Here is a 20,133-nt window from a genome sequence, read left to right as displayed (position 1 = left end):
GTGAATTGGGTGGGTAGCTCCAGTAAAGACTGTCCAGGTGATTGTATTGTAGTAAACTTCTGTAGCAGGGAATTGGTAGGGGACTTGTTGGAGGTCCAGTTGAACAGCCCGATGCCCCTAAATCATAACAAGAATGACCGTATAATGGCTGTTCCGCTAGGTTTCTTCTATAGACCTAGACTTAGAAACCCAGATCCCTCTGAGGTGTATAAACATGTACCAACTGTCTCATCTTACAACAGATATGAAACTGTTAGAGGTTGTAGTGATATAGATTGACTCGGTGAGAACGTGGGCAGTCTTTCCAAGAGAAATATGGATTATATCCCTACTGCAGACACTCAGGATGGGGCGTGCTATGCACAGAGTCATAGGGAGGCAAAGAGCGAACCTGCAGATAATACAGGGCACTTGACAATAATTACCCCCCTAAAGATATGGAGGAAGAAATAGTAGGTATTTCAAGTCGTGAGTCCCTTAACATAATGTCATGGAATGTGGCAGGAATCAAAAATAATTTAGACAACCAAGAATGGCAAAAATCTATAGCGGGCAGTCCAGTGGGTATGATTTGGGAAACCTGGACTACTGAGCCCTTTTATATTAGTGGTTTTCAAGTTATATGCACAAATGCAACCCCATCTAGAATGGGGAGACCAAAAGGTGAACAAGCAACTTTAATCGCCCTTACCTCGCCCCTGATTTTAAAGAAAGTCTATAATAAGTCACATTATTATCAATTGATTTATATATATTCGGAGGGGAAACAGTTTATAGTTTTGATTCATTTTTATAATAACATTTTCGATGGTACTAGATCAAGAATCATTAAGGCATTTGAAAAAGACCTGGACCATTTTCTAAATGAACTCAGAGGGGAATATTTACTGATATGCACAGGTGATTTTAATATTGAAACTTGTGATATTGTATCAGGTGTACAATGTGGACTCTTGTTTTGGGGAAAGTTTTCAGCACTTTAAGCATGATACTTATGGGGAAGCAATTCATTATCTTACCCATAAGTATAATTTAATGGTTCTAGATTTGGAAAACCCAGATGGAGAAACATCTTTATGTACCTATGTGGGGGCAAGATCAGCTTCATGTATTCACCACTTTATTGTATCAGTTAAAGTTGTGGGCTCAATAGAATGTTTTTTAAATTTGCCCAAGCTTGCTTAGTGACCACCATCCACTTACCCTCACATTAAGGTTTAGCCTGACTCAGCAACTCAGGGGCAAGGTTTCAGATACAGACATTAAGACAAAGGGAGCTAATGGGGTCAGCATTAAATGGTCTGGGGTAAATCCAACAACTTTTATGGATCAACTAAGAATAAATAAACAAAAATATATTTACAGCTGTCTGGACAGACAGCTCCTTAACAGATCAATTAATTATAAGTGCCTTTAAAAATATCATGGTTAAAATTAGCAAGGACTGAACAGTCCAAAAACCGACCTATTAAAATAACCCTAGATGGTTTAACCGGTAATGCACCAGGCTGAATAGGGAACTGAAAACAGCACTCAAGGTAAAACCAAGAGATAGAGAAAAATGAGCATCCTGAGGAAAGATTATAAGAGCACCCTAATCAAAATAAAAAATAAAATCTGCGATGATGCTTGGGAGAATTTAGTTCAGGCTGCAGAGACAAAAAACACAACACTATTTTGGAGGACAATTGATCACCCCTATTTTAAAGAAAACTCAATAGAAAAAATTGAATATGCAGTCCCCCCGAAAACTGGATCGCACATTTCAAGGGTATTTTTAACCCTGATGCTGTCTTGGAGATGACTGTAAGGAACAACATTTTTATTGTAGTAGACCCAGTACACACTTCAGTAATTACACCAGGGGAGATTACATTAGCCCTACAAAAAAGTGGTAATGGAAAAGCATCCAGTCCGGATGTGGTACCTATAAATGTATTTAAAAGTAACATTGACTTCTGGACCCCCATCCTAATAAATGTTTTTAATGCGCCACTAGGGGGGTACTGCCAGACTGGGCGGAAAGTATTATTGTTCCCATATTTAAAAAAAGAGACGGGGAAGGCGAACTGTTACCGACCCATATCCCTCTTGGACTGTACCTCCAAACCGATTGGGAGAATACTGCTGGGAAGATTAGAACAATGGGCTGAGGAAAACGACATCCTCTCAGATGCATAGTATGGTTTCAGGTGGGGTATGGGTACAGTGGAACAGTACAAAAAACAACGTTTAAACAAAGGTCTCAGGGGAAAGGATTTTTTGAGACCTACTAGTATCAAACCCCCACTTTACAATATATCACAACAAAAGGGATACCACTGGTCTATCAGTGCGGTAACATATGAGCAAAAAAACGTCTGTGGTAAATCTGATTGTGTCAGGAAAAACATTAAATGAATCCCATCAGCCCACCCAATGGCAGAGCTTCATCATCTGGGATTTATGTAGAGAATGGTCTACACTCAGGCAACTCACCTCATGTAATTGTGTGTTGCCTTGGTCATAAACCACCAGTGACAGATCATACCATGTAGTATGTGCTTTGTGGTGAGCTTCTGATTTTGCAGTGAAAAAAACAAATGTGAAAAAGAGGGTGTGATTTAAAATTGACTACCAGGATATTGGAAGGAAATTTATTGGAAAGATATCATGGTGCCAAAAGTTAAAAGCAAGTGTGAACAGTTTGAAAGAATAACTGTTGTCATTTGGAAAATAGGGTCTACATGTTTCAGCCCTAGTGTGAAATAGTAACCCACTGGCTTTCGTCAGGACCACAAACTTCACTGCAAAAAACTTTAATAAAATTAAAAATTATATAATAAGTATATAATACTGGATACAGTTCATCCTACCATTCATAAGTGTCCGATGGGAAGGATGTAAGTTCTCAGTAAAGGATTCTTTCCTGAAACAGTGCACAAAACAGGTAGACTTATACAATAAACCACAGACACATAATATGCTTTTATCATATGTATAAATGATTGACTTATTCTTTAGACTGTTGTACTGCACAAAATCAAATATTTAATGTGAAGTTATAACTCACCCAATCTCTTGTGGGAGTATGCCTCACCTCGCCTGGCAACTGCTCAGGTAATGAGGCCCGCTCTAGATGTGGATAAAAAAAGGGGGGGAGAGGACTATTACAGTAACCCTCCACCCATTTCCAAATTTAAAAACAATGGGCCTCATTTATGAGGCCTTGCGTCAGTTTTGCGCTGCAGATGCGTCACTTTTTGTGACGCATCGGCAGCGTAAAACATGCGCCTTGTTGCGCCATATGTTAAAAGTGACGCATCTAGGTAGATGCGTCACTTTTTAAACCCCTGCGCCACATTATACCTGCGTCAGGTATAATGTATGCAGAGGGGGCGTTCCCCCGCAAAAAGCCTTGTAATAGTGACGCAGTGAAATCTATGAGATTTCACTGCGTCACTTTTAGGATGCGGTTGCGTGAAAATCTTGCGCCTGCCTCACAGCAGGCGTAAGACTGACGCAAGCCCTTTCACATGGGGCTTTCCCCATGTGTAAGGACGCATTGCTGGAGTTGCGTCACTTTTGTGACACACTCCAGCAATGCGTCACTTTTGCGCTTAGAGATGCGTCAGAAATACGGACGCATCTGTAAGTCCTTGCGACATGATGCGCCATACATTAAATATGACGCATCATTGGTGTCGCAAGGAGTGTGCATTGAAAAGTGACGCATCGCTGTTTTCACGCAGCGATGCGTCACTTTTCATAAATGAGGCCCAATGGTACAAAAAAAGTGCTTGTAGGAGGCTTTACAACATGGTCTTGTGGAGCACGACAATTTCAATGACAGCCTTATTGTTGAATAGGCGGACAGCTTCAGTATATCTATGTGTAGTATGTAGTTGCCGAAAAGACTGTCTATTTCTAAAACTCAGAGATGTATATGAAATTGAAAGTATTCGACCTTCAAAATCTAGGAAGAAAATGCCTGATGTATTAATGGCATAGAGAGTATGGAAGATATTGGCAGCATGCTGAGAAAGGTCACCAATATCGATGTGGTAGCAATAGACAGCGAGGCAGGGAGGCAACCGCTTATCAATGTCCCTTGTCTGTCAATAGCATTGGCACGTCGCCTCACCTCTCCGTCAGTACCCCAGGCGAATCCTAAGCCGAAGGGGAGGTACCTACAGGAAGGAGGAAACGCGCTTAAATTGTGTGTAAGAGCCAATAAGAGTGCTCTCTCAATTGTGAAGCCCGGGAAAATGCTAGCGGACCGATGCGGAAGCATATACACAAAAACATGCACATGCGCAGTCCAAAACCAAAGTTAGAGGACCAGGAAGAAAACGCCCATTCCTTGATCTGAACATGCGCGATACGCGATACCTGCGCGCGGGTGTTATTTAAATGAGCCCGATGTAGTTGCGGACCAAAGGGGAGCCTGTATCAGCTTCAGAGGTCGAGAGCATGCACTGAATCATGCAATGTTGCACGCATGCGCTAAAGTGCCGGAACCAGGCTTGTGATGTCTACGAATTAAGAACGCTCACACCCTGCGGAACACTGAGGGGGCTTGCGCTGATTGTAAAGTGCATGCACCGTGTCTCTCAGGTCCGTGCTGTTAATGCACTTTTGGCACGCCCATATTCCATACATCTACACAAAATGGAAATCCTGTGTTAAATAAATAAGCATTTATACTGGAAAAGTGTATCTACTGTTGATATAGGTCATGTTTTAATAGTCAAATACTGAAGTATCAAGTATGTTCGTTTTTTATATATTCTATTTTTCTATCTAGCGGACATTGAGCATGCCCATATTCCGTATATCATCACAGAGTGTAAGTCATGTTTATAAATGAACTAAACAGACATCTATACTGAACAAGTATGTTCGCTGATGATGTTTTTCTTTGTATGTGTAGTGCTCAATGTATGCCCAAGAGCAGTGGACTATCTTAAAATTAAAATTAAATATTAATTTCCCATGGTGGACACAAGGGTTTTAATGTTAGTCCTTTGCAAAAATAACTGGGAAATAATATGCATGGTTCTGCAGAGTTGGTACTATGTGTCTTAATTAAATCATGACCCAAGGAATGTCGTTGTTCAGTCCATCTACATCGCATTTGAGTTTAAAAATCCACTTCTGTTCCTTCAAGAAGAGGTAGTGTGAGACGTCACTTACATGTTGAGGTACAAAGGGTTGCTCCAAGACTACCCAAATCATTTCTTCCGCTTTGTGTCTCATATGCATGAAATGGCTAGTTAGGCGGGTCGATTGCTTGTTGCACCTAACTGTACTTTTGTGCTCGTTTATTCTTGTCTTGACTTTCCTTGTCATCATGCCCACAAATCTTAAGGAACATGGACAGGTGATTAAGTAGATGACCCTCTTGCTGTTACAATTCGTATGTTTATTCAGAACCCACGGTCTCCCCGTGCCAATGTCCACTGTCAATGTTTTTTGCGTTTGTGGACATGCAGTACATGACCCACAGGGATAGTGGCCCTGGACGGCTGGAAGATTCCATAAAGTGTTCCCCGGGGCCTGCTCTGGGCTTTTCAGTCTTGGTCTGGTGTGCATCAAACTGTCTCGCAGATTCATTCCACTTTTGAAGGAGAAGAGAGGCGTCGGAATAGTGGTACCAAACACATTCAAAATTCTCCAATTTCTGCGAACAGACTTTTGTACTTGATTAGAGAGAGTACTGAACGTGGTGACAAATGTGAGTTTGTTCAGAGGAGGTTTTATTACTAGACGTCCCAAGAGAGCCTCTCGATTGTTGTTAGACGCTCTTTTGAAAGCCCTCCCACCAATGGTTTGGGGTACTCCTGTGGCTCAATTTGGTTGATAAATCTCTGGAGGATTCCAAGAAATCTTGTTTATCTGTGCAATTGCGACGAATCCTTTAAAATTGCCCAAATGGAAGATTTTCAAGGAGGGACTTAATCTTAAATAAAATATGTTTGAATGTGTTTCTAGAAACACAGGGCAATGCATTGCTAGCCTGCAAGATTTTTGTCAGTTCTCAAATCAGCAGATATAACACGCTGTCTGAACTGCTTTGAAGAGACAGGTGAGGTTTTAAGTTATGTGCCAGGAATAAAGGAGGATGATTTATGACATATCTAATCTAGAAAGTAAATCAGAAGCTGTTTTCAACAAATAAAAGTCGAGTTGGAAAATTAATTTCTAAATTTGATATGCAGGTAATTGAAAACTTTGTTTTATGGAGCGGTCCACTGGCTGCCGAGAACCACATTATCATATTGACGGTCTCATGAAGTCGAAACTGTGTCGTTTTTAATATTAAGTAAGATCCCAGGTGGTATATAAAAATTAATAATGATTCATTTATGTCATTACTAAAGAAAGTAAAAAATATTTTATCATTATAGATTTTGCCTCATATGAGAAGGAACAGACTATTATTATAAGTAGTGGTAAAGGACCTTGAAAGCAGGGCCCCTTCAGTAAACACAATGTGTAATCTTGGAGAACACTAGAGGTTACAGATGTGGAAATTTTAAGCAGGATAATATTGTATCAAGTATGAAATGAAATCAGGATAAATAATAAAATGGTTGCATCAATAAATGAACATGTCACGTGAGGTACCAATATGGGAAAGAGGATACCTTGTTTTCTCTGATCTATCCATCATACACTCATGGTGACAGTACACTCTGAGAGCATTAATTAAATATGCAGTGAAGCGAATGTGGCAAGAAATAGCATAATAAATCAGTTTTGCTGATGTTTCAAATGTACAATATAAGGATAGCTATGGAATTGCATGTAAAAGAATTGGATGTAAAATGTGCTGGCTCTAAAGATGACAGAAATTGACAATAGAGTGTTTCATTGTCCAATATGTTGATAATTATGTTTTCTGTTTTAATATGTGGTATTTACTAAATAGTCATAATAAGAACAACAAACGATGCCCCACCGTATAGGTTTAGGTATTTATTAATAACTGTTCTTATGGAGATTTATTTTATGTTTCTTCTTAGTTTTAACTTGTTATTGGTCCTGAAGAAGGTGAGATAAATGTAAAGAAGCCACAGAAACATTGCATTAAGACAATAACTTTTTTAATATTATTTTGATTGTATAAAGTTGTTTTATTTTTATTTTTTAATTATATTTTTATTGATGTATTTAGTTCAATTATTGATGAATCAAACGAGAAAACTTTACTAGTTTTCCATGTGCATTTTAGTCATTATTTGTGAGATTCTAAATGTTGTGGTTGGAGCATAATTTTTAACATTTGCTATTGAAGTTGCATTTGTTGCTTCTAGGTTGATAACTGAGTATCTACATAATGAAGGATCGGATTTAATTATAAGTCCAGGGGAAAATATTTGTATTGGTTTGGTTGAACCCTACCCCCTGTGCCTTTGTAAAAGGGGTCACTCTCCCAATTGTCGATGGCCACAATTTAGGAGGCCATTTGTAATCAGACCCTTAATCTCCATCAAACCTAGAAGGTCTCAGTTATGTAGATATTCAGTACATTTTTTCAAATCAGATGAATGGATGGACAACTCAGAAGTTAACTGTGGGATGTTTTGCCCAAAAAGGATTTGCACATCTCTGCATGTTGATGCAAAAATACATAGGGCCTAATGAGTTTGATGGTCCGATGGACCTCCAAAACCCACGGTGGCAGTGCGGCTTACGCCACACCGATGGTCCGACCTCTCTATTACAAGTAGGGCGGCCAGACCGCCATGGAACCACTGCTGCTGCCAGGGATCTGGGGTCCCTGGCAGTCTTGCAGTGGTCTGAGTGCCCTAATATGTTGGCAGTGCCACTGCAGCGCCACCAAGCATATTAGGAGTTTCCTCACTGCCACAGTTTCATGACTGGCTCACAGCCATGAAAAATGTGGGTGAAGTAACAAAGGGGTGCGCCAAAGGGTCCCCTGTTGCCTCTGCAGCAGGGGATGCCTGCAGGGGTGCACATGGTGTGCTCCCCTTTGTGCATATACCCCCAGTTCCTGCAGGGAATGGACTTGACAGTCCATGCCCTGTAGGAATGTGCAATGGTGCTCCCATTGCAAAGTATGAGCCTTAGCACTGCACTGCCACAGGCCAGCCGCTGCAGGACCACCCGACCTGGATTCCAGTCAGAATCTGGCTGGCGATGTCAATATAGCTTTGGAGGTGTGGTAGCGGGGTGTTGCCTCTGTGGCCCGCTACCACACCGCCAAAGTCATAATAAAGCCCATAATCTCATAAATATATCCAAAGGTAACATTTAACTGCCTCTCTTTCCTCAAACTGCTATGGGGAGGACACCTTTTGAGTTATTAAGGGCGCACCGGCTGACGACTTTGGTTACTGGATGGTGGATGAAAGATGATGAGCTGGTGGTCAAACATAAAGAGTTCAATAAGGATTTAACAGAGAGAGTCATTTCTTTAAACAAAAAGCCGCTGAAGAGATTATTTTTTTCTAAAGAAACCATAATGAGAAGATATATTTTCATTAAGTCATTCATTATAATTTGGAGAGAAAGGATGTTTCCAAATTTTGAGAAGGCATTCATGGGATACGGTAAAGGTATATTCACCTCTCTGTTACTGGTGAGGAATACACTGGGACAAAGTCACAACTCGATTTACTGCCAAAAAGGGAGAGATTTACTCCTGTTATGTATTCATAAAAAGGCAACTTTCAGGTGGAAATCCATTCAATCACACGTAATCATAGGCAACCATTGCATACAATTATGTTGGAGTGATTCCCTTGAAAGGAGTGGAAAGTAGAAGTTACAAGGGGAGAATAGATTTGTGGGTTCTTAAATGCCTAAAAACATGTCACTGTGTACATTCACATGCGCTCTCCAAACCTGGAAATGGTCCGGAAAAGGGCTACCTTAAATCGCTTTCCAGGGTGTAGAAGGAGAACAGCTCAACACAAAACTTTCTGGAGTGCAAGAGAAGGAATTTCTCCACTGGGAAAATGTTTTCCACTGGAGTAAAAAAAAAAGGGTGAGGTTGAACATAGATGCTTTCTTTCCCAATGAGCAATTAATCTTTATGTGCAATTTTGCAATATCTAAATGTCAATTTCTAAAAATGGCACATGACTTTCTCAGTGGTACACCTGGAAAGTTGTCACTAACTCAGCTTTCAAGATACACTACAGAGAAAGTTGTGGAACTCCAAGAAAAGTTGTATAATGATATTGTATATTTATATTGTGTGTAGGAATATATGTACACGGGAAAATGTGTACCTTTTTTGTGAATCAGTCCTAAAGTTTTTTTCCACAGAATTTCTCTATGAAAGTGTTATTTTAATTTTATTTTATTTTATTCTAGTGAATTGAATCCAATGTATTCACTACATGTTTTTATTTTGCCAGTATTATTTAAATTTTATATTATACATAATTTTCTTTTTCTCTCATTCAAACACTCACTAGAGTTTCAGCATAGAAGCCCTCATGTAAAAATTTTTTTGATTTTGTAAGCGTAACTTTCACATGCAAATAATATTTTTATCAGGGCAAAACGGCATGTGCAACTTACAGAAGTCATGAGGTGTGGCAAAGTCGGGGACCAAGATGGGCACATATTTGCACAGCACCGTACCCGCGCTAATAATTCACCAATACACACACACAAAAACACACACACGTACATTTTCTTTTGGGGCTGTCATTAGTGTGGGCACATGCAGTCTATACTCTACTGTTTATTAATGCCTTTGGTTGAATTTAACTCTGATTATTAGAGAAATAATTAAATCTTCTGGATTCTCTGGAAGGAAAATAAATTGGGAGGAGCTACAGACATTTCCATTAACGCCCAGCTCAGAAGAGCATAATGGAAAGGGGCGACCACTCGGTCCCCCCGAACGTATGGTGGAGTACCCCGATCCCCCCGGGAAGCCATTTTGGGCGGGAGGCGCGTCTCGGCTGGTATGCCCAAAGCGGCCTAGCCGGGGCGCGGTTTTTCCCGCCCGAGAGTGGGTTGTCCTAGACACTGAAGCCGTCAGCCACGCCCCTGGAGGCAGGAGGAGGCGGGTTTACGCCCGCCCAAAGAAGAATAAAAGGAGCGACAATCCAAGGAAGCATCCTCTTGTTCCTGTGCTCTGAAGCTGCACCTCCTCGCTGCACGTGAGCTCGAGGCGGAACGAAGAGCCAATTTTGAAATTTGTAATTTCTCTCTTTTCTCTTCTAGCACTGCAAATCGCGTCCAGGACCTTTCACCTACGTGGGAAAAATGCCGGGCAAGAGAGTCGCAAAGAAGGTCAGCACCGACCAAATGCTTCGGATGTTGGTGAAAGACATGGCAGAGATGAAGAGAAAAATGGCGGCCAGGGACGGTGCGGGAAGGCCAAAAAGATCCAACCCGGCGGAGGTCCCGGCCGGAAGAAGGAAGAGGGCCAGGAATGGGGCAAATGAGGACGAGGTCCCAGTTCCGGAGGCTCCCCCGGCGAGCCCTCCTAGACCAGCGGAGATTCCCGCGCCGGCTCCCGCCGAGGGCCAGCGGACCCCCGTGGTGGTTACCCCAGTGAGCGATGGGGACATGCCCCCGGAGTTGGCCGCCCAGCTGGCGGCATGGTTGGGTAATAGCAGCGGGGGTTCCGTGGCTCCGGGGGACCCGGCCGAGGAGGCCAAGCAATTAATGAGGCAGTTGCGGCAGTCACGGGAGGCCGCAAAATCACCTTGTCCGTTTGTTTCCCCGCAGGCTCCAGTAGGTCAACCCGCAGCTGGCACGAGTTCGGCAGCAACGGCGGTTACAGCTTCTAGCTCAGGTAAGCAGCTAATGCCGATTGCGGGGAAGGGGTCTGTACCCTCGAGAAGGGAGAAATTGGCTCAGCATATCCCGATGGAAATCAAAGAACGGATATGGGCTGAGAAATATGTAAACATGTTTTCCTTGCTAACTGATCATTACGAGATTGAGCATGTGAAAGTCCAGAAAGAGCTTATGCATCCGAGTGTTTGGCGCGCCAAAATGGCCGCTTTTAGAGTCGATGAGACGATAGGTAATTGGGGCAGAGCATTTGGCATATTCACTTCAATTATGGGGGTACGGAGACCTGAACTGTTGGCCGAGTTACCTGTGTACCAGACACGTATTATGGAATTTTCTCAGACATATGCAGGCAATGAGTGGTTTTGCTATGATAATATCTTTCGCAAGGCCAAGGAGTTCGACACGTGCCTGACGTGGGATTGTTACGACTCCATTTCTTGGCAAAAAATGGAGAACTCAGGCATGTTAAAGGCGCCATTGTTGGGGGGGGGCGGGGGTGAGTTTTCCCGCCATTCATCTGGGGCGCCCTTTCGGGCGGGGGCAAGTAATGAGTATCGCCCAAGGTCGAATGGCAATACAGGTAAGAAAGGGGTATGCTGGAACTTTAACAGGGGAAAGTGTACGAGGCCCCAGGGGTCATGCAAGTTTAGGCACGACTGTGGGGGGTGTGGACAGTCCTCGCATCCCGAGACCATGTGCAGAGCCAAAACGGGTGATAACGGAAGTAGGGGAAGCGCCAAACAGGTCTGACATAGTCCGAGGGGCGCCTTTACCGACACCAGTTGATACCATGGCAATGATTCCTTGGCTCAGTGAATACCCGGATCATGTCTCCGCTGGGGTGTTGCGAGACGGTTTTTCCTATGGTTTCCGCATCCCGGTGGGGAATTTTCAGGGTAAAGCGCATTGTAGGAACCAACTATCGGTCCTGCATAATACGGCGGTGGTGCAAGCGAAGATTGGGAAAGAGGTGGCCCGGGGTCGGGTTGCGGGACCATTCGACATGCCACCAGTTCCTAATTTTGTTTGTTCACCCTTGGGAGTGGTCCCCAAGAAGGACCCTGGTGAGTTTAGACTGATACATAATTTGTCAGCTCCGAGAGGTCTGTCGGTTAATAATGCGATAGACTCGGAGGTTTGTTCGGTGCGGTACGCATCCTTCGATGATGCAGTCGCCATGTTGAATCGCCTGGGGCCCGGAGCGCTGATGGCCAAATCAGACATCGAGTCAGCGTTCCGGTTGCTCCCGGTACACCCAGACGATCAGCGTCTCCTGGGCTTTATGTTTCAGGGGCGCTATTACATGGATAAATGTATGCCAATGGGCTGTTCCATATCTTGTGCTTATTTTGAGAAATTCAGTTGTTTCCTGCAATGGGCATTCACAAGAATGACGGGGTTTCAGCATGTTATGCATTATCTTGACGATTTTCTGTTCCTGGGGGCTGCCGGGGACACAGAATGTGCACAGGCTTTAAAAGAATTTTGTGATCTGATGAGGCAGTTTGGTGTGCCATTGGCGCCATGTAAGACTGTGGGGCCATCAACTTCGCTCGAGTTTCTTGGAATAGAGCTCGATTCCGAAGAAGGTTGCTTCCGGTTGCCAGAAGAAAAGGTGCGGAAATTCAGGGCCTCGCTTGAGGCATGCATTAGGGGAACTAAGGTGAACTTGCATCAATTGCAACAGACTGTGGGTCAGTTGAATTTTGCCCTTAGGATAATGCCAATGGCCCGCCCTTTTTCCCGCTCGATTGCACAAGCCATGGTCGGTCTTAAAGAGGGGCACCACCGCACGAGGCTCTCGGCAGAGATTCGCCAGGACATGCGCATTTGGTTGGCATTCCTGGCGGATTTCAATGGTCGGGTTGTCTGGACCAAGCCGGCGGTGTCCTCCGAGGAGTTGGGGCTGTGGACAGATTCGGCGGGCAGTATAGGCTTTGGCGCCATATTTGGCAATCACTGAACGGCTCAAAGGTGGCCGCCATGGTGGCACAAGTGTGGGCTTACAAGTAACATTGCTTTTCTCGAACTGTTCCCTATTCTGGTGGCTTTGAAAACATGGCCTGAGGGGTTTAGGGATCACTCTGTGGTGTTCTGGTCTGATAACATGACCGTGGTTGAGTGTATCAATAGTCAGGCAGCACGATGTAAATGGATTCTGAGGTTGCTCAAAGAAATTGTTTTACTATGTATGCAATTGAACGTGCTCTTTAGAGCGAGGCATGTGCCAGGGGTGCTGAATCAGGCTGCTGATGCGCTTTCTCGTTTCCGTATGCAGGCCTTCTGGGGTTTTCTGCCCACAGCGGACCCGGTGGCGGCACCATTTCCCGAAGCTCTCTGGTCTCTCGGTGCCCTGAACTACAAAACCTCGTGGGAGAGAGTTTAGCACCCAGGACAAGGAAGGCATATGAAGGGGCGTTCCGTTCCTATTGGTCCTTTTTGGGTTCTGCTAGGAGGGAGCTTTGGGGCCAGGAAGAATTTGTCATAGAGTTTTTACTGTCATTACGCAGGGCAGGCAAATCGGTGGCTACGGCCCAGAGGCATCGGGCCGCCATTTCCTTCATGGCGCGGGCCCATGGGATCCAGGATCCTACAGCGTCTTTCGTAGTACAGAAAGCGCTGCGTGGGTGGCAACGCCTTGAGGGTCGCAGAGTAGATGAAAGGCACCCGATAGGTCTGGATAGGTTGGCCCTGTTACTGTCCGTACTCCCTGCAACATGTTCATCCCAGTCGGAAACAGTGTTATTCCGGGCCGCTTTTGCATTAGCATTCCATGGGGCTATGCGGGTAAGCGAACTGGTGGCAAGAAACAAGCAGGATACGGGGGGGTTTGTGCCGAGAGCACATTCAAGTAAAAGGGGAGACGATGATTGTCTCGTTTGTCAGGTCCAAGACCGATCAGGGGGCGATCGGGGACAGTGTAGTAGTCCAGCGGATTCCCGGATCTCCCATGTGCCCGGTTGCATGCGTTGAGGAGTATTTGGCGCAGAGGGCGGCATCATGGGGGGGGACATTGCTGAGGCACGCAGATGCCACCCCACTGACAAGGTTTCAGTTCCAGCGGGTGCTTGCAATGGCAATTTCGGCCGCGGGCTTGAACCCGGGCGAGTTTGGGACTCATTCCTTCCGGATAGGGGCTGCTACAGAGGCTACAGCCAGGGGTCTGAGTGTGGAAAAAGTGAAACAGTTGGGCCGTTGGTCCTCGAATTGTTACAAAAGGTATGTGCGGTTGCACATGTTGTGAAGCTGATATCATGTACTCACGCTTCTTGTCTTTGTTTGGTTACAGTTTCGCAAACCTACGAGGCGGGGCGGACTGTGCAGTCGACCCGACACCTGGGAACCAGCGGTCAGAGATCACCGGCTGAGGAAAGAGTGGTGTGGGTCGTGGGCCACTCATACGTGAGGCGTGCCGCGGACGTATTCAAAGCAGGTGACATGATTCACACAGCTGGGGAATACGGGTACAGGGTGACCTTCTACGGAAGGGGCGGGCTCTGTATTGACCAGTTTCAACATTTTCTCGAGGGTTTGTTAGGGCGGACAAGGTCACCGCCATCTATACTCATAGTACATCTTGGGGGCAATGATTTGGTGACCACTGGTAGACGACTACTTCTCGAGGCGATACTATCCACAGTAAGTTGGTTGGCGAGAAGAGTTCCAGGGTGCACGATTGCATGGTCCCATATGATTCCACGAAAAGTGTGGCGGGGGGCTAATTCAGTGTCTGCATTAAATCATTCTGTGAAAAAGGTGAATAACAAGCTGGGTAGACTGTTCCGTACCAGTACATTGCATTCGATTCCTCATGGTTGTATCAGGGGGGACAATATGTATTTAGAAGATGGGGTCCATTTGTCCCGGGTGGGGAATTCCTTACTCATAGGAGACCTCGTAGCCTGGTTAAGGAGTTTACAGCATGACCTTTAGGTAGGAGTTTTGTGGGGGGTCCGGATAGCCGGTCAACTATCCGGCCTGTGGCGGTAAGGTCATGATCGGTGAGCAGTCATTGGAAGATCCCTAGGGGGGGCGTCACCCATTACGGATGGGAGCGCCCGGGGGGAGGTGGCCATTGGCCCCTCAACGGGGAGGCGGTCCCTTCTAAAGGACGGGACGCCTAAAGGAAAGGGAAGGCGGTCAAGGCCCCTCCCTGGATTGGAGGGGCTACGGGCCCCTCCTGGGAATTTCCCGGGGCCAGGACATCTGCGACGGCAGATGTGGTAAGTTGTGTGGGGTGGGGAGGGGGGTCTACGCTACCTTCTAGACACCTCACACGAGTCCTCGGACGACCACGTAGATGGCGTCGAGTTAACAGGGGCCCCCGTCAAGACAAGGGAAATTGGTATGGCACATGAGGTGCAGTCCTCTGTGCGGCCGCCCCTCACAAGTGAGGGGGGAGTTCTGGTTTAGGGATCTGACACCGGTTACGACCTTGCCGTTGGCCCTTAACGTTAGGATGTACAATTTCAATTTGAAATGCATTTTGTAAGGATGTTAGTATCGGCTAGGAGAACCTTTGTATTAGATAGGTGTTAAGGTTAGCCAAACATCGTAATGTGGATATGAAATTGTACATGATATGAAACTGTTATTTTAATGTTTTTGATTTTGTTTCATATTTTAATAAATACGGCCGGGAGGGTAACTCCCTCCCGCCTTCCAAAAGTTCAGAACTGTTTCCGGTTTCCCAATTCTTGGGGATTGTGTTGAGAGGGGGTGACGGGTATCTCAGCCATATGGAAAGGGGCGACCACTCGGTCCCCCCGAACGTATGGTGGAGTACCCCGATCCCCCCGGGAAGCCATTTTGGGCGGGAGGCGCGTCTCGGCTGGTATGCCCAAAGCGGCGTAGCCGGGGCGCGGTTTTTCCCGCCCGAGAGTGGGTTGTCCTAGACACTGAAGCCGTCAGCCACGCCCCTGGAGGCAGGAGGAGGCGGGTTTACGCCCGCCCAAAGAAGAATAAAAGGAGCGACAATCCAAGGAAGCATCCTCTTGTTCCTGTGCTCTGAAGCTGCACCTCCTCGCTGCACGTGAGCTCGAGACGGAACGAAGAGCCAATTTTGAACCCACCCACCATCCCCTGAAGACAGCAAGTTGTTTTGGTATAAAGTCATTTTACGTAGTAGTTGCTTTCTTGCAGGTTGTTTCTGAATAATGTTTGTGATTCGGTTGCAATAAAGTGGATAATTCTTTGCAGTATGCTTTATTAAAGACTTGCATCAGAGTGATTAGTAATGTTTTAGAGGGTTTATACTTGATCTGTTTAAAGTAGGAATGTCTTTTTCTCTTTAGTAATTAATCTTGTCGTATTTATTGTTTGGCCGGGCGGTAAGGTCATGATCGGTGAGCAGTCATTGGAAGATCCCTAGGGGGGGGCGTCACCCATTACGGATGGGAGCGCCCGGGGGGAGGTGGCCATTGGCCCCTCAACGGGGAGGCGGTCCCTTCTAAAGGACGGGACGCCTAAAGGAAAGGGAAGGCGGTCAAGGCCCCTCCCTGGATAGGAGGGGCTACGGGCCCCTCCTGGGAATTTCTCGGGGCCAGGACATCTGCGACGGCAGATGTGGTAAGTTGTGTGGGGTGGGGAGGGGGGTCTACGCTACCTTCTAGACACCTCACACGAGTCCTCGGACGACCACGTAGATGGCGTCGAGTTAACAGGGGCCCCCGTCAAGACAAGGGAAATTGGTATGGCACATGAGGTGCAGTCCTCTGTGCGGCCGCCCCTCACAAGTGAGGGGGGAGTTCTGGTTTAGGGATCTGACACCGGTTACGACCTTGCCGTTGGCCCTTAACGTTAGGATGTACAATTTCAATTTGAAATGCATTTTGTAAGGATGTTAGTATCGGCTAGGAGAACCTTTGTATTAGATAGGTGTTAAGGTTAGCCAAACATCGTAATGTGGATATGAAATTGTACATGATATGAAACTGTTATTTTAATGTTTTTGATTTTGTTTCATATTTTAATAAATACGGCCGGGAGGGTAACTCCCTCCCGCCTTCCAAAAGTTCAGAACTGTTTCCGGTTTCCCATTTCTTGGGGATTGTGTTGAGAGGGGGTGACGGGTATCTCAGCCATATTGGATTTCCTGCTCCATCATTGTGCATAAGCCTTTAAATAACTCAGAATCAGAGTAAATAAATATCATAATGCAGTACTTATTGATATATTTTGGACTAGGGATTGAAAAGCTGAATTCTTCATACAAAAATTGAAATAACAGTTCATCCACAATTTTTATGCTTATTTAACAAACCCTATACTGCTGTAAAAAGCATTTTTTAAATCTCAGGTCTATTTTATCTCCATTTTACTGGACATGAAAATATCCAAGCATTCAGTGGCTAATCATGACACTACCCTTTGTGAATAAGGACTTTGTGGTGTCATATTTTGAGCTATGGTTTTATACTGTTGCAGCAGGGCCACTGGAATTATGTGATATTGTGGGTGTGGTATTTTCTGCAATATTATGGACTACCCACATTAGCCACATAATCCACCATCTGCTGCATAATCTACAGATGTCATTAAAAAAATTGCACCTAGCTCGAATGCATCGCAAGTTACTAAAAACACAGTGACACGTGTTGCTGCACAGTGGAAGGTCCTTCACAAAAGTGACTGGGTCACCTTGCTGTTGCTTATTTCTGTATTTTGGTGTCACTGTGCATCTAATGAGGTGAACCTTTTCCCAGAAAGTGTTAACGTGAAAAACTTTCAAAATAACGAGATGATACATCACAAAATGTGCTGCATCACACCACATAATTTACCTATTCGTTCTGCATAATTTAGTCAATCCTGCTGCATAACTCGGTTCCAATCTGCCATATAACTCAGAGGTCCTGTGTATAATAAGCCTGGTTTGCAGCATTCTGATACTGTTCTGCACCTAATGTATGTATGTATACTACATTTATAAAGAGCACTGTGACCAGACACGTATCCTGGCGCTAAAAAGGCTAGAGTCATAGTAAGAGGTAGAGGGAGAAAAATTAGAGGGGGGAAAGGAGGGGAAGGAGGGGAAAGAGTACGCATCACACACGGCTGTTGAGAAGGAGAAGATATTTTGGGGCACTCTACAAACATTATTAGCCAACAGACCAAATCGATCTGTGTCACTGATGGAGACATTTAAATCCACGAACTGGTCTTGCCACAAGAAGCTGAGGCTAGTGGGACATGCACTATTATAATATCCAAATTATAACAAAGAAAATACCTCTCAGATCATAGATCAATAAATGTTTTACACAACGGAGATCCCCTAACGTCATCTCCGTGGGTGTTCAATTAAGGAATCTTGCTTTTTTATTCTTCACATATCATCTTTACATAGCGTTTTTCTCTTTTAAAATTTTAAGATAGACACCTCTTGTTACTTATACCAAAGCTTTACTTATATGCCGTGTGAATTGGCTGCTTCAAGCATTATGTAATTTAAAAGGAACAACACAGTGCCACATTAACATATTTTCATGAAAAAATATAAACACTTGATGTATTGTTAAAGACAAACTAGAATATAAATCAAACAGTCAATCTGCTGTATTAAAGAGACAACACACATGAAAAACAAATTCATACATTAGAACAACGAATAATCACTTAGACATTGCATATATCAGATATTTAAGTTGTCCTATTCCCAGGCCAATTTTTCCGTAAGTAAGATTTTATATGCCCTACTCTTCTTTTCTAAATATCAGGACCTGTCTATTCTATCTCCTCAATAATAATTGAGTTGATGGTCCTACAGAGATCAGAGTGAAGGTGTATTGGTTCTAGGCTAGGCCTTCTTAATTGCACTTGGACTGTCCTTCATTTGACACAACTTTCGCAGATGGTCACTCTTGGCCTCAGAAAAGTATGTGCAGACGCGTTTCGACCTTCGTGATGGGACCAGGAGCTACTCAATCGAATGTCTTCCTCAGGGCTGGGGAAACTTTGGTAGGACACTAAATCGTCTCAATCTTTCTTGGACATGTGCTGGAGGAGGAGAACTGTCCTTCCAGTGTTTACGGTGGTGTCTTCGCACTCCTTTGTACAGTGCTCCTTTGTTTTTAGCTACTTTCTCGGAGGCAGCATTTGGTTTCTTCTCACAGAGGGGGGCTCTTTAGCAGCTCTGTTGCTTCTGTGGGCAGCTTCGGTTCAAGTAGATGGCTTTGAAGGAATCTTAGAAGGAATCTTGGAGTCTTGTTCGACACAGACTTGTCTTTCGACCAACACGTTAGGACTGTGGCTGGCCGCTGTTTCGGAATCATTAAGTCTCTTAAATAATTCTTTGATTTCCTACCGATAGACTCTAGTAAAACCGTGGCAGTGGCCCTAATTCTGGCACGCCTAGACTACTGCAACGGTCTTCTTGCGGGTGCAAAGAAATCCACACTTAAAAAACTTCAAAGTGTACTTCACTCCGCAGCCAGATTAGTTTTGAGGCTGCCCAGAAAGTCTTCAGTATCCGCAGCTTTAAAAACTTTGCACTGGCTCCCACTTCATAAAAGAATATTTTTTAAGATTCTTGTTGTAGCATTCCGGGCTTTTAATCACTCTGGCCCGAAATATCTCATCAAACGTTTCCCTCACTACAACCCTAGCAGAACCCTGCGCTCCGCGAATGACAATCAAATCCTTCCATCTAGGTTTAATCTGAAAACCAAAGGTGGCAAAACTTTTAATCATCTAGCCACAAAAGCCTGGAACCTCATGCCCAAAATCCTGAGGTCCCAAACCCAAGAAAAACTTTTCAGGAAATTACTTAAAACCTGGATTTTTAATCTCCCAGATGAGTATACCATGGCTGCCATCTAATTCTTAACCTTAGGAAGTAATTTGATCTCTACCAAGAAATCAGCGCCAAGATGCTCCTTCCGGAGCGACCGTCGCGCTCTACAAATACCCCTACAAATTACAAATTACAAATTTGCAGGAACCTTATGTTGATTGCAATGGACGTGACGTGTTGCGTCATATGTCAAGCTGCTGAAGAGCCGCCCCCCCCATGCTGGACATACTATATACAGGGCTATTACAGACAAACTGATGTGATGCTTGTGTGGATCAGGCCGATTGATCCACCACACTAGGTCAACTGTGTTTGATGATGTAGAAATGTTCTATATTTTGTATATTACATTCTATGCTATTCTGGCATATTTACCGATGTTATGTATATGTAAGGCATGTATTTGACTGGGATTTAATCTTCTGTAATTTATTACATTACAAAATGCTAATTTATTTAAAAAATAATAATAATGATCCTACTCTACTAAAGGAAGCCACTGAGTTTAAGCATCCTACTCATATCATACAAACCTGGATACTAGACGGTTGGTATCAAAGAGTTAC

Source organism: Lissotriton vulgaris, chromosome 6 (assembly GCF_964263255.1).
Source record: "Lissotriton vulgaris chromosome 6, aLisVul1.2, whole genome shotgun sequence".
In the NCBI taxonomy this organism is placed as follows: Eukaryota; Metazoa; Chordata; class Amphibia; order Caudata; family Salamandridae; genus Lissotriton; species Lissotriton vulgaris.
The sequence above is the reverse complement of the archived record's forward strand: the minus strand, read 5'-3'. Positions refer to the sequence as shown.